Source organism: Petaurus breviceps, unplaced genomic scaffold, assembly GCF_028583685.1.
Source record: "Petaurus breviceps papuanus isolate PSGF00001 unplaced genomic scaffold, PetGlider_PUasm1.0 90879, whole genome shotgun sequence".
Taxonomy (NCBI): Eukaryota; Metazoa; Chordata; class Mammalia; order Diprotodontia; family Petauridae; genus Petaurus; species Petaurus breviceps.
In genome coordinates this window covers 13,236,754-13,249,606 of record NW_027187368.1, presented here as the reverse complement: position 1 = coordinate 13,249,606, position 12,853 = coordinate 13,236,754, and the positions used below count along the sequence as shown (strand labels likewise).

The 12,853-nt window shown below is 37.6% G+C and overlaps 1 protein-coding gene across 2 annotated transcripts in view; it reads right to left on the bottom strand.

Moving 5' to 3' along the window:
* Positions 1–12,853, bottom strand: part of CSNK2A1 (casein kinase 2 alpha 1) — a 55,903-nt gene that overhangs the window by 25,478 nt on the left and 17,572 nt on the right. Inside the window, exon 2 of one of the 2 annotated variants that reach the window (XM_069073882.1) lies at positions 5,210–5,257. The exons of the other annotated variant lie outside the window; for it this stretch is intronic. The gene's annotated coding sequence lies outside the window, so the exon portion shown is untranslated. The remainder of the gene's footprint in view (positions 1–5,209; positions 5,258–12,853) is intronic. 2 annotated transcript variants of the gene reach the window in all.

Here is a 12,853-nt window from a genome sequence, read left to right as displayed (position 1 = left end):
TACTCAATTTTTTTTTAATCTACTATCACTAAAAAATGTCAGATGTCCCAACCCCCCAATATATTTATTTATTTAGAAATTATTTCTGGCAGTCTTGTGGAGGACAGATTCGAGAGAAGAGACCTGAGGCAGGGAGATCAATTAAGGAGTCTAATGTGATAAGGGTTTGAATTAGGGTGGCAGCTGTGTGAATAAAAAGAAAGGGTCAGATATGAGAGATGTGGAAGTGTGGGGCGGCTAGGTGGTGCAATAAATAGAGCACCAGCAGTTCAAATCCAGCCTCAGACACTTAACATTTACTAGCCGTGTGACTTTGGGCAAGTCACTTAACAAGTGCCCTGTCTTCTCCCCCTCCAAAGAAACGATAAAAAAAAGGAGAGATGTGGAGGTAAAAATGGCAAGATCTTGTACCTGCTTGGATGTGCTGAATGAGTAAGAGTGAGAAATTTAAGATGATATCAGTGTTTCAAACCTAGGAGACTGGAAGCACAGTTGTATCCTAGACAATTAAGAGAAATTTTTAAGAGAAGTGAGTTCAGGATCAAAGCTCACTATGAGATCTATGACCCCTAGTAACCCATTCATGTCTGCTTAAGTTCAACTTGCTGTTCCACTGCAAATGAAAAGTGGGGAATAAGGGCTCTTATCTAGTCATTACTCTTGAAACCAAGAGGTAGATCTTGGGAGACATGGGTTTAGTGATACGCATGTAAAGGTGCTGTGTATCTGCACAGGAGCAGGTCCTCAGGTCGTGGTCGGCCTATAATTGCCTTTAGAAGCCATTTTTTCTTCTCTCCTCACATTCCCCAAGAAAGAAAGGCTGGGAATTTGCATAGCAGAAGAACAGGGTGCAGTAGAGGAATGTTGGGTGGTAAAGGCAAATTTAACTAGAGGGAAACCCCATAATGGGCTATCAAAGGGAGGGTAGTATATATATGACCCATCTAACAACCAGCTAGTGGATGACACATCCTTTGGTGTCAGGCCACATTCCTCAAGTTGGTCCCTATCCTTACTTTGAAGACACTGGCATAGACAACCAATATATACTTACCTCAGAGTTAACAAGATAATTATTTGCAGGTGATTTAGAAATATTCTTAGTAGTAGTATAACAGAATGCAAAAGAATTGGAGTCAGAAGATTTAAATTTGGCTCTCCTGACTGTCACTCTAATACTGGTTTGACCTTGGATAAATAAATTCATTTCTAGAAGTCTATATCTGCTGAGGAAGAATTTCTGACATAGGATTGTTGTGAGAATAAGAGTATGTAGTCAAAATACTTTGTAACTATACGTTGTAATGAATTTTTGAAGCTATTAACATGATTAGGCACAAAGCCAGATCATTTTTAGACTATAGGGGAACTAATCTTATTCAAATCATATTTTGGAAACCCATCCCATATACCTTACCCAATAAGTTTTCTAAAGGTAAGTATTCTGTAATACTTTAACCTCTTGCTGACAACAGAATTAAGTAATAATTTGAAATGACTCCTGCTACTTTTATCTTATCCAGTGATAGCTGGCAGGATACTGTAACTAATTTCTATGCCTGAAAAGATCAGTATCTTGAGATGCAAAAACACCAGGTCTAATTTCCTGTTCTGTCTCTGTAAGTAATTAGGTAATAATCAGATAAACTTAAGTGTAAAAAAAGTAAGAAGATTAGAAGCTTTCTTTGTTAGCTACAATATATTTGGGTATTAATGTTAGCCTATAACCTGGGAGGGACCTTAGAAATAATCTAACCCCACCCCCACATTCTACATATTGAGGAAACTCAGGGAAGAAATTAACCAACAAGTATGCATTAAGTGTCTAGTACCTGCCAGGCATTATTCAAGGTATTACAAAATTCTTTTCTCACAAGAACCCTGACAGGTAGACAGATCAAATATTATAACCTCCTTTTTGCAGATAAGAAAATTGAGGCTCCAAGAGGTTAAGTGATTTGCCCATGACTACCTATGATAGTATCTGGGGTGGGATCTGAATCATGGTTTCCAGATTCCAAATTCAACACTTCGTATATACCACATCAGGTTGCTTCTCTGGTTATGTCTCACTTAATGTTATACAACTAACAAATGGGAGAGCTAGAACCTGAATCCGGGTTTTTTAAAAGTTTAGTGTTACTTCCATGCTGTCACAAGTCAGAAAATCCTAGGTCCTGATTTTGTCATTTATGGTCTATGACCCTTGAAACATCTCTATCTCTTTGGACCAGATTCCTTTACCTGTCATGAATAAGGATACAACTACCCCAAGGGTTGTTACAAGAAAAGTTTTACAAATCATAAAACATTAAAGAAAAGTTGAATAATGCAGTGACTGCAGTGGGTGTTTCTTCTTTCCACAAAGAAAAAAAAACTGCTTCATGATCCAAAGACATCTTCCTTCCTTTCATTAGTTTCTAGTTAGGTGAGCATGGGCAAGTCACTTCTTTACCTCATCTAAACTTCTATCTTCCTCAATTATAAAACAGGCATAATAAGACTTGTAGTACCTACCTCATCGGGTTCTTGAGAAGTTTAATATATATGCATAAAAATCTTAGCCAACTTTAGGACCTTCCCACTTAAGCACGACAAGGCAGAACATTCTTTTTCTTCTTTTTGGAGGGCAATTGGGGTTAAGTGACTTGCCCAAGGTCACATGGCTAGTTTTTTTGTGTTTACATGTCTGAGGCTGGATTTGAACTCAGGTCCTCCTGACTCCAGGGCCAGTGCTCTATTCATTGAGCCACCTAGCCACCCCACGGCACCATGTTCCAAGGGAAGAATGCTCAATGTGGAATCAAAGGTTCATAATTTGGCTCTGCTTAGTCACTTCTTTCTGGGTCTCAGTTTCTTCAATGAGGGTGGGTGGGGTGGTGGTAGTGGTGGACTGGATAGCCTCTAAGATCCCACAAAGGACAGGTCCATCATGCTTTGTTTCCCTTAGAACACAAAAGCTTTAGGGGCTACAGTTAACCCACTTCTGGTAAGACCACATAGCAGCATGGGAAAAAGCACTGAACTTGGTGTCAGTAGGCCTGGGTTTGAGTCCTAGATCTATCACTGGGCAAGCCACTCAAGCTCTCAGAGCCTCATCTGCAATGCACAAATACAATCTACCTTAATGGGCTGGTGTGGTGAAAGCATTCTATAAATCTTAAAGTGCTTTAGAAATAGAGTTATTAGTAATTTTGACAAACTGTCAAAATGGGGAATCATAATATCATAAAACAGGATCTCAGCTAAAGAGAACGACAGCCACTCAGACTAAGAAGACCTCCACAACCCAACTTTAGACTATTTAACTGTTTATCATTTCACAGACAAAAGTACATTTCCAGCCAGACAAGAGTTAAAATGCAGTAACAGGCTCTGGTTTTTTTCTTGCTTCTTTCTGCCCTGTCTGGTTTGCTCCCTAGCCAAGAGCAAAGTTAATTACTATGAAACTCTCCAGATTCTCAAGTGTTTGTCTAAAATGACCCCTGAAGCGTCTGACTCTGTCAGATGGGATCTAAATTATGAACTAGTAGATTTAATTCTCTGCTGGAAAAGGCCTAGTTAACTATTTAATAATCGACCACATTTGTAAACTGTCAAACATACCATCACCATTCAGACCAATTCCAAATGGTTACCCTCCATTAGGCAGTGAGAATTACACCAGGGATTCTTGATCTGTAGCATGTAGCCCAACAATGCTCAGCATCTTTAGGAGAATCTGTGAGAATAAAATGGTGCCCAAGAGAACTAAACACAGGAAAGAAAGCTAGGAAATAAAATAGGGGGTTGGAAGAAACAGAGGAGTACAGAAATTAGGGCCAACTAGGATCACAGGACTTAGAGCTTCAAAGGACTCTGATCCCATATAGAACACCACCCCGATTTTACACATAAGGAAACTGAGGTTCCAAGAGGTTAAGTGACTTGCCCAAGGTCACATAGGTAGGACAAGCACATAATTGCAACAATCAATCTGTGTCCTCTGATTCTAAACCCAACACTGCTTTATCATGTTATAATAAGACCACTAGACTATGTCAGAAGAAAGGAGTTTTAATTTTGACACTAGAACATAATAGTTGTGACCATATTCAAGTCATTGGTTTTTCTGGTCTCAGATTTCTCATCAGTAAAATCCACATACTTGTTATACTAATCTTGAAGAGTTATTATCAAGATGTAATGAGATAATGTATGTATATTGCCTTGTAATCATAAAGCCATTATTATTTGAATATAGCAACATTATTTTAAATCTAAGTAATACTACAAAAAGATTTATAGTGGTGATGGGAAAAAGAGTACCAGATTTTTAACCACAGGATCAGTGTTTGAATCTTAACTCCACCACTTATTAGCTGTTTGATCTTGGCCATGCTCCCTCCTCTCTCTGGGCCTCAGTTTCCTTATCTGTAAAATGAGAAGGCTGACCTAGATGGATCAACCAAATAGTATTTTCAAAGTATACTAGGCACCGGGGAACATGAAGACAAAAAAACAAAATAGTCCCTGCTCTGGTGGAGTTTATACTCTATCAGGGAAAACAAGCACATATTTAAGTATACACAGAATACAAAGTAATTTAGGGAGAGAGGGCACTAGCAGTTGGGGAAAATCAGGAAAGGTAAAATGTAGGAAATAGTGCTCAAAATGAGACCTGCAGGAAATGAGGGATTCTCTGAGGCACAGCTGAGAAGGGAGTACTTTCCAGGAATGAAGGATGGCCAGTATAAAGGCACGGAAACTATATTATGTAAGGAACATCAAGAAAGCCAGTATAGCTGAACCATAAAGTACATGAAGGATATTATATATAATTGGGAATATAGGCTGAGGTCATGTTGCAAACAGCTTTAAAAGCCCTAGAAAGGAGTTTATATTTGATCCTAAAGATAATAGGAAGCCACTGGAGTTACTGAGTGAGGGGGTGATATGGCTAGATCTGATATTAAGGGATATCACTCTGGAAGCTAGGTGGGAAGATGCAACTGAATGGAAAGAGACCCAAAGTAGGGAGACTCAAATAGGAGGCCATTGTGAATAGGTATAATTAACTCAAACTGGGGATCCTATTTATGAATATATGACTGCCTACACAAATTAAAAGGAAAAGATCCTAAGATGTCAGAGCCAGAAGAAACCTTAGGGATCATCTAGTAGCTAGCTATGAACCTGGAGGGCAGGGGGTAGGAAACTAGAAAGGTACCTGTAAAGATGCATGGTGGAGAAGGAAGTCTGGAGTCAGGAGTGGAGCCTGAAGAAGAATGAACATGATTAGCGTGGGTACTTTTCCTGAAAATGGAGGTTCTGGGAAAAAATGACCAATTACAGGAAAGGATGGCAGGAATGGAGGAATCTTCCTAGGTAAGGTGGGGACAGGTATAAAGGAAGTTTTCACTTTTGGGGGACACAGTTCTCTCCCGGTTCTCCTACCTGGTTCTCTCTTGTGTGACCACTCCTTTATATCCTTTGCTGAAATCTTCCTCTAGGTCATGACCACTAATTGTATGTAACTCACAAGTACCAATCAGACCACTTCTCAATCTCTTCTGCTGGATCTTCATATAAATTACATCTTCTAACTGTAGGTGTCCAACAAGGCTGTCCTAGGTCCTCTTTTCTGATCTCATCTACTCCAACTGATTTAATTACCATCTCTATGCAGATTATTCTTAAATCCACCAACCTTGCCCTAATCTCTGGGTTGACCTCAAAATCTCATCTCCAATGGTTTTTCAGATATTTTGAACTGGATGTTCAGTAAACATCTTATATTCAGCAAGTCTACAAGTGAACTCATTATCCTTCCCTCTAAACACCACCTTCCCCCTCCCACTTTCCTGTTAGTGTCAAGGGTACCACCTCTAAACCTAGGTGTCAAGAAACTCAACACTTCCTTCTCCCCCACCCCACATCCAATCTGGCCAAGACCTGCTGAGTTCACCTTTGAAATCTCTCAAATGTGCTCCTTTCTTTCCTCTGACACTGCCACACCTGGTGCAGGCCCTCACCACCTCATGCTTGGACCTCTGAACTAGCCTGTTGGTGGATCTTCCTGCCTCAGGTCTCTCCTTACTCCAACCCATCCTCCATTCAGTCACCAAAGTGATTTTCCTAAAGGGGATGTTCAACCTCCACCCACCTTTCCAGTCTTCTTATATCTTACTTATCATCAGCATGTACTCTAGTGACACTGGCTTTCTAGCTGATCCATAAACAAAACATTCTCACTCTTGGCTCCAGGTATTTTTTCTGACTGTTCCTCATGCCTGGAATATTCTCCCTCCTCATCTCAGTCTACTGGTTGCTCTGACATCTTTCAAAGACCAATTAAAATTCCATCTTTTACAGTAAGCTTTTCCCAATTCCTTTTAATTCTAATACTTTTTCCCTTTTAATTATTTCCTATTTTTCCTGTGTATATAGCTTATTTGTACTTTTTTTTTTTGCCTATTGTTTTCCCTATTTGATTGTGAGTTCCTTGAGGTCAGGCGCTGGTTTTTTTGGCCTCTTTTTGTACTCCCCACCCAAGGGGGCTTACCACAGTGTCTAATACATAGGTGCTTAATAAATGGTTTATTAACTGATTTGATCGTGTCTCTCTATAATACCTCATTTGGAGATCTTATCGACTTCCATGGATTCAACACAGATAATTTTCTTTATTTATTTATCCAGCCCTAACCTTTATCCTAATCTCCAATCTCACATGGCTAGCTGATTATTGGATATCTCAAAACGGACATCTGGTAGATTTTTCAACAGAGCCAAAACAGAACTTGTTTTTCTTCCCAAGCCCTCTCAACTTCCTGATTTCACTATGAAGAATGTCCACTAAGTATGTTCACTAAGGAGAATGTCCAGGCCTGCACCATTCTCTGGGCAGCCCAGGCTTACAACCTCAATGTCATACTTGACCCCTTATTTGTACTCACCTCACATATCTGTTGCCAATTCTACCTTCACAACATCTTTCTTGTAAGTCTTCCTTTCTCTACTCACACAGCCACCACAATGATGTGGCCCTTACCACCTCATGCCTGGACCACTACAAATAGCCTTCACTACAAATCTTCCTGAAACAAATCCCTCCTCATTCCAATTCATTCTCCAATCAGCTGTCAGTGATCTTCCTAAAGCATAGGTCCAACCACACTACCACTTTACGATTCAAATTCCAATGGATCTCTATTACTTTCATTTTACAGTTTCCTCAAATGTAAAATTATGATAATAGCACCTACTTCCCAAGGTTGTTGTCAGGATCAAAAACAGAATTTTGTTCGACATTTAAAACCCTGACCAAGCCTTCTTGCTGTACCTTGCCAGTCTTCTTACATTTTATTCCTCTTACACTTATGATGGGGACATTGGCTTTTTTGCTATTCCTCTCACATGACACTTAATCTTCTGACTCCACAAAAGTCACCTAGTCTAAAACTCCTTATTTCACAATAGAAAATGAGCCTGAAGAGGTTCTAAGGGAACACAATGGGGCTACTATGCCCTTTCTTAAATTACCTAATATAAAGGTCTAAAAAAAGTTATACCCCAATTACAGGGATAGGAATTGGATCTGTGATTTCACTGATACATGGAACTCTCAGATGAGAAAACTCCTTCTAGCTATGTAGGTCAGCATCGTCACAACTTACAAGTCTTAAATTTGCCTAGAGCACCTGAGAGGTGAAGGGATGTGCCAGTATCAGAGGCAAGTACTGAACCCTACTCTTAGTGGATCTAAGGACTGTCTCCCAAATCATGCCACTTTAAAATACTCTAATAATTTATATTTTCCATTTCTCTTTTCTCAACATCATGGCTCCTTGTTAGACAAGAAGCTACTACTGATGTTAAACTTCAATAATTCAAATTAGAAAAATTTTAAGTACATCCGTTATTCATTTAGATGTGAAGGCCAGTCCCTAACAGAGTGAACCAGCTTTATTATCTATTTTTAAGGAGTGGGATGTATATTAGATAAGAAGCAGAAGATGTGGGTTCTTTTCTCAACTCTCCTATATGAAATACCTATCAACACTTCCCTTTCCCTCACTCTTTCATTTAATTCATCTGTAAAATGGGAATATTATTTGTATTGCATAATTCATGGGAGCATGAGCACTGCTCTTTGTAAACATTAAAATGCTATGAAATTGGGGCGGCCAGGTAGCACAGCGAGTAAGAGCACTGGCCCCAGTGTCAGGATGACCTGGGGATCAAATCCACACTCAAGACACTTAGCATCCACCCAGAAACACCTGGCTGCTTCAGACCATAATATAATTTATTCCTTTTGCTAGTAACAGTTAAGACTTCATGATTCACAAAGCATTTTTTTCCCACAATGGCTCTCAAAAAAAGGCAGTGCAATACTATTCTTCTGGTTATAGTTAAGAAAATTGTTAGTTTTGGGGGGATGGGAAATTCATAGGGTGAAGAGATTTATCCTTGGCCATATAGTTTGTGGGATCTGAACCCAGATCTTCTGAATCTAATCTAGTGTTCTTTCTACTATCAAGTCATTTGTGCAATAGGATTCATCTAACAAAGTCTTAGGGCACTGACTCCTTGGGCATTGTAGGAGTCTTGTTTTTTAGGCTAAAATTTTAAAACAGGACTTTATCAATCAGCTATAAGAAAATCTCTTCACTATTTTTTCCCATTAAAAATTCAGACCATAATAAAAAAACAAGAGATCATTAATATGATTCTACATGACCTAAAATGGGATAAAACTGCAATGTGATTGAGAAAAAATCCAGAAAACATTGTTATGCATTGTTTAAAATGGAAGTTTATTGACCTGAATGGACTAAGAATCAGCAAAATTTCTTTTTTTTTTTCATTCTCTCTTTCTTCTATCATTAATAATAAAAAGACTGAAACACTTCACTCTGCTAACTCAAAAATCTCTAGTGACTCCCTATTTCCCCTAGGAAACACAAATCATCTGACTAGAATTTTAAAATTCTACACAAACCTACTTCTTACCTACATTTCTGGTCTTCTATTTATCCCCTTTACACACTCTCCATCTACCTCCTGCCCTTACTGACTTGCAGACTAACTGCTCATCTATACAGAAGGGGAATTTCCTCACTAGGAGTTTCCTATACCCATAAAATCAGGTCTTGATGTAGGGTACACCTAGTGAAGGAATCTTCCACATGCAGATCAGCAACTGCTCTGCTTCTTCCCTCTAATATGTGTGTGTGCGTATTTTAACAAATATATATACTCACTTCCCCCCCAAACACTATTTTTTTCTTTTTAGTTTTCAACATTCATTTTATAAGATGTTGAATTCTCCCCCGCCCCAACACAGCAAGCAATCTGATATAGGTTATATGTATAAATCATATTAAACATATTTTCATATTAGTCATGTTGTGAAAGAATTAGAACAAAAAGGAAAAGCTACAAGGAAGAAAAAAACAAAAAAGTGAAAATAGTATGTTTCGATCTGCATTCAGACTCCCCAGATCTTTTTCTGGATGTGGATAGTATTTTTCATCATCAGTCTTTTGGAATTGTCTTAGATTGAAGAGCTAAGTATATCATAGTTGATCATTGCATAATGTTGCTATTACTGTGTACAAAATTCTCCTGGTTCTGCTCATTTCACTTTGCATCATTTCTTATATATGCTCACATTTCTATAGCACTTTATAGTTCACAAGTTGCTTTCTCCTTAATAACCTCGTGAGGTTACAAATATTATCAACATCACACGGATCAGAAAGTTGAATTCTAAAGTAAACCAATCCCTTCATTTTACAAGAGAAAACTAAGATTCAGAAAGGTAAAGTTCAGAAAGGTACTGAAAGCCATCCTGGGACTCAAATCCAGGACTTCTGATTCCAAGTTCAGTTCTACCACACTGCCTTTTATTTTTAGCAACTAAAGATAAAATCAAGTTGTTTGACACAGAAAAACCAATTAATAATGGTGTTTTAGCAGCCTCCCCCCCCCCCCCCCCCCCCCCCCGTAGTTGGTACAGTTATGCGGAAGCTAGTTTGCAGTGGAATTCTAAATTAACAAACTAGCCAAAACAATTTACAAACTATAACCCTAATATTTATGAGGCAAGTTCTATCTAGGGAGCAAGATTTTTAAAAAATCCATGTGCTGTAAATCAATCATTCATAAGGAAGACAGATTTCTACAGTAAATATATCAAGTATTGCTGAAGAAAATAACAGCTTTTATAGGCAAACAATGCTAAGAACTGTTTTAACTGTTTTACTGTTGGAAACTCTTTTTTTTTTTTTTTACCATCATACTATATATTTATATGACAAATAAAGAAGGTAGGGGATGTAAAGGATGGTAGCACAAGATTACAATCCCAGGACCCAGATTCTGGACCTGACTTTAGCATTCACTCGTTATATTTTCTTGGCAATATGCCTAGGGCAATGGATTTAAGAGGTCCAATCAGAGCACTACTTTCTATCTCTGTGCCTTGAGAAAAATCACTTATATTTTCCAGACCTTAGTTTTCCAAGCTATAAAATTAAGAGGATTAGGCTACATGTTTTTTTTAAGTTGAGTCTAATTTTCTTCATCTGTAAAGTAGGGATAATAATGCTTATATGGGATTGTGATGAAAAAAGCACTCTGTAAACCATGAAATGCTTTTAAGATCTAAAAGTCTATGTTTCTTTAACTGCTTACCTAAAAGAAGTTTCAAAAAACAAAATTTCTCATTTAAATGCGATGTCGCTGATAGGAAGTCTCCATATACACCAAGACTATATTATAGCACTTCTTTATGTGGTAGCAAAGAAATGGCAACAAAGTAAATATCCATTGATTAGGGAATTGTTACACAAATTGTGATACATAAATGTAATGAAATATTACTGTGCTACATAATGAATACAGAGAAACATGGAAAAGACTTGCATGATCTGATGGCAAAGTGAAGTAAGCAAAGCAAAGAAAACAATATATACAAAATGATTACAACAATATAATGGAAAGTACCACAAAAATAAAGTAAATGTTGCAAAATTACAAAGAACAAGCATTTCCCCAAAGAAACATATGATAGCTTCTCCAACTCCTACCCCAATCCTTTGCATAAGTAGGAGATCCACAGGTACAATGCATATATTTTCAAACTTTTTCAATGAGCCGGCTGGTTTTGGTGCCCCCCCTTTAAAAAACAGTAAAAAAAAAAATTTTTTTTAAAGAGCAAAAAACCCCCCATTGTCATACAGAATGTTTCACTGGGAGGGAAACGGGAAGGATAATGGAAGAAACTCTAGTTATACACACACACACACGCGCCACCAATAAAAGTTTACTTGAAAAATTTTAAGAGATCAAGGACACAAAAACCAATGTTCTTGGGGCTCTGAAACAATGCAAGTTTGGCATCTATTTAACATTACTCTTTTTTTCTGTATTTTAAAGAAAACTTTATTAATTCAATTAATTCTAATTCTGAATTTGAACCATTACCTCTACATTATGGAAAAAATAGTGGCTACATAAATGAACAGTGTAAGGAGAATAAGTTGGATATTTTATAAAAAGAAAACTTCAAGTACTTAAGAATCTAGGATATATAAGCAAAATGCTATGTTAATTGCATAGCATTTTTATCAACAAAGAATGGAACTCAGTATAATTTTAAATTACTAAAATACTTTAAAACAAAAAACCATAGTATTTCAGTATGGCTAGTCAAACAAGAAACAGTAAATGGTCAAATTAAATGTTGCCAAGATAGCCACAAAATGCTAAGAGAATTAAAGCATTACATAGATAATGCTACGGGGAATTAATGAAAGGGCTCAGGCAGGAATTGTGCAAAAGAAGCTTTGCCCTAGTTGTAATTTGTAGGAGAGGGAGTACCCACACTGATGAGGTCACAGACCCAGTGGAGACATAGTAACCAAAATGTACCCAATTATAATATCGAGTTTAGTTCTCGAATAGAACACCTATGAATAACAGGTGCTATAGACGCTTTAAAAGAAACCTGATGTAGAGAAAAAAGACTGGACCATAAAGTGAATGTTGTTCACTCATTTCAGTGGTATCTGATTCTTCGTGACCCCATTTAGTGTTTTCCTGGCAAAGATACTTGAAATGGTTTGCCATTTCCTTCTCCAGCTCATTTTACAGATAAAGAAACTGAAGCAAAAAGGGTTACGTGACTTGCCCAGGGTGACACAGCTAGTAAATGTCTGAAGTTCAATTTGAACTCAGGAAGATGAGTCTTTTTTGGATTCCACGCCTGGTGCTAGAGCACTGCATCATCTAGCTGCCCTATAAAAAGAATACCCAAGTTCAAGTCCTGGCTTTGCCATTTAAGTAGCTGTATAACTTTGGGCAAACTAAATAGTTTCCTCATCTGTTAAAATCCGAGGGAAGAGGTAGAAAGCTGAAATGTGTAGGATTTGCACTCAAAAGGTCCTGGCACCAAATCCTGGCTGTACTGCTTTTGAGACCCTGGGTAAGTCACATCCTTGCCTGACTACCCTCATTTAAGGAAAAAAAACAACTCACAAACAAAAAAAAAAAAAATGAAAATATCTAAAACACAAGGGGAATTCCATGATTTCTAAGATTTCTTCTGGCTCTAAATCTAAGATTATTCAATCCCATACAACCTATCTTACAGGTTTTATGAAGTATTTTGTAAGCCTTTAAAATGTGAACTGTTAATTTATTAATATTCAGATTCTTCCCAGGTCCAAACGAATGAGGTCTCATATATAATCATATAGCTTTAAAAGTGCTTTGCATAAATTATTTCATTTGATCCTCACAACTCTGTGAGGTATGCCCATTTTACAGATAATAAAAATAAGTTAAGAGAAATTATTTATCC